Here is a 3,067-nt window from a genome sequence, read left to right as displayed (position 1 = left end):
AGAGTACGAATGCCCCAGGGCACAGGAAGTACACAGTCCTCATTGATACAACTGTGGCCCAGTAACTTCTGACTGCCCTTTGACCCCACAGACTGGCACATATATGTCATCAGACTATAGCACCGTGGTGCATATGCACATATGTGCATGTACACGTCAGCCAGTTTTTTATTCATTTATGTGCTAATACTGTTCAGCATCAGGATGTGATGTCGAAGGAGATTGGTGGAGAGCGCCGAAGTCTCTGGTATTTCAAGACAAAACTAGAGACCTTTTCACACTCATATACTGCTCCAGGCAGATCTTCCACTGCAAATGCAAGTTATATGAGTCCAGCTGAAAACTGTTTATTTTTGGGTACTTGCTTTAGTCAAAGGTTACCATTTGCAACTCACAAAAAAAAGCAAAGGGCAATTTCATACATTAACTCTTTGGTAAAGTCGTTCTTTCACACCGTACATTTCCATAAGTTTCTCTCTCCTTGTAAGTTATCCGGTGTGAAGGCCAAGTGGAGTCAGGTCCACACTGTGCATCTTACAGTTGTGTAGCCAGAGTAGAGAGGTGTCCACACAGACACAGGATGTAGACAACACCTGTGTGTAGCATCACGTGCCCCCAGCAACGCCTATAGAATAATGTATAGATGCCCCCAAACCGCAGAAACCACGAGGGGAATGAAAAGAGGAAGAGACAGGTTATGTCAGAGATACAAATGGTTTCCTGCTCAAGACCTGCAATAAATTAAAACAAAAGTATTATTACAAACATTCCAGGTCCTAACGATATTGGAACTCAGATTGCTGGATTCAGAGTCCAGAGTGCTAATCATTATATGATGGAACCAAAGTCCACGATCCTCAACCCTAGGAGTCCTGAAGCAGTGTCAGTCGCCACCTACTGTCTATCGCTTGAATTCGTTCACACTGTAAATCAAACATGACAAATCCAACAGCACAACTAAAATGTGTATTTCACAAGTAATAACATAAAAACAGAAATATACTTTTGCTGATGCAGAAACAAAGAAAACGTCTTGTCTGATGCTTCGAAATCTCCATTTAGCATGGCCCCTTAACTAACCACCAAGAGTCTTTGCACGGCTGGGAACCTTTGTAAAAGAGTCAGTGGGTCACTGTGAATGCAGCAGATCTTCACCCCTGTATTTCTTACAAAGAAGCAGAGTTTTATTCCAGGTACAGGAGGCATCTCTGGTGTCTGATACTACCGGTAGTGTTCAGCCTACCCTCTCTGAGAGAGCAGCAGTGAGGGTACAAAGCACACTGGTTGCAAAATGTGGACACTGCAAACAACAGCTGCAATATCACAGATGATATAAAACACATAAAGTACTCAAGTCTTATACTAGATACAACACAGCAGGGAAATCATGTCATAAAACAAATGATGAACCCACAGTATGGACGGGGCAGGTAATAAAATGCAAATTTCCCATGGTGGGACCACAGTCAATTGCTGCCTTCTTCTCTGTGCCCCGGTCTCTTTATATAATCTGTACTTTTTGTTGTGCAATAAAAGAAAAACAAGGAATAAACCTTCATAGTATTAATGTACAGGTCAAGGGCTGGGGGGAGAGGGCAGTAGATTTGGGGGTTGGTGTAAACCTCTGACGGCATTAGATGGAAGCAGAAGACAAAGCAAGTGACATTTATTAAGACTTTAGGTGCATTTAGGTTTATAGAAAAAAACGGAGAAACTTTAAAATGTCTGAGTAGTGAAAAAATAAATGGAGTTCCCATAGCGGGAGTCGAACCCGGGCCACCTGGGGGAAAACCAGGAATCCTAACCGCTAGACCATATGGGAACTGTGAACTCATCATACAGCTCAGTATATGTGAGGTGTCTCCCAAGGTCACACTGCATTCTGTACACTGAGAGTTATATTGTTCTTCTCAGTAGTACACAATCAATTGGGGTAACAGACACCTCACTTCTGACAAAAGAGAAGGAATCACCAGAAGTCATCATTTCTGCCACAACCTGTCAGGTCTCATTATTTACAACCTTAGAACTTCTACACATACACAGAGCCCAGGACACGGAGGACAGCAGCAGTCCCTGCATTCACTATTACTAACCCCTCCCCTTGAGCCAGACAAAGCCACGCCCCTCCCGTAGGACACTCCTGGGTTTCCTCACCAGACTGATGGCCCCACAGACCCCTCTCCAGTTATCTTCCAGCTGCTTCCTTGACGACACTCCCCTGCACCTGTCACAGGCTCCAGGCTGCCCTCCTGGGGCTCGAGTTATACTCCTTCTCTATCTACTAACAGCACCGACTCCAGTCCTGACACTGGATTGGTTCACACAGAGAAGAAACAGCTCAGAAGTAGTCTGGGTTGTTCCCAGGTACCTGCATCTTCACAGAGTGACCGCCAGGGGGCAGCACAGCCAAAGCACTCACAGCCCACAAGGCTACGAATCATCAATTGGATGTCAGCAGCCTTGTCAGAGGCGCAGAGACTAGTAATTCCACAATATTTTGGGACAGCAGAGGAAGAAGCAAGTGCTGAGCTGAAGTGGTCACTGCTGTTTTGTCACAACACCAGACATATGTTCTTAAAAGCATGTAAGCGCACATTCTTAGACATTCTCGGTCGTCTTCTCCCTTTCCGACATTATACCAATTGTATACACCCGAATGGAGAAAAGTTAAAATATAAGGTACTAGGAATATGCGCCAAAGGTAGGCAAATTAAACATTTCAAGTACAAATATTACCATATTTATTGATGTAAAATGTAAACAAGTTAGACTGAAAATATGTGTGTGTGTTTACAAAGGATGTCTAAAGTGTATGCTGTGAGGTCAGGTTGCAGTTCACTACTTGCACTTGTGCCTTTCACAAGTGTGAGTACCCAGTTACACTAATGTCTGCTCTGACTTGTTATTCTGAGAGTCATGTGCTAAAGGGGGGCTTCCACCCTAGTTGGAGGGACCAGAGTACGAATGCCCAAGGGCACAGGAAGTACACAGTCCTCATTGATACAACTGTGGCCCAGTAACTTCTGACTGCCCTTTGACCCCACAGACTGGCACATATATGTCA

The 3,067-nt window shown here is 44.3% G+C and overlaps 1 non-coding gene across 1 annotated transcript; it reads right to left on the bottom strand.

Annotated features, from left to right (window-relative positions):
• Nucleotides 1-1,750: 1,750 nt before the first annotated feature.
• On the bottom strand, nucleotides 1,751-1,822 carry TRNAE-UUC (transfer RNA glutamic acid (anticodon UUC)). The gene has a single exon. It is a non-coding gene; the product is annotated as a tRNA-Glu (tRNA).
• Nucleotides 1,823-3,067: the final 1,245 nt, after the last annotated feature.

Source organism: Pleurodeles waltl, unplaced genomic scaffold (genome assembly GCF_031143425.1).
Source record: "Pleurodeles waltl isolate 20211129_DDA unplaced genomic scaffold, aPleWal1.hap1.20221129 scaffold_39, whole genome shotgun sequence".
In the NCBI taxonomy this organism is placed as follows: Eukaryota; Metazoa; Chordata; class Amphibia; order Caudata; family Salamandridae; genus Pleurodeles; species Pleurodeles waltl.
Note: the sequence above shows the minus strand (reverse complement) of the source record. Positions and strands in the feature narration are given on the sequence as shown.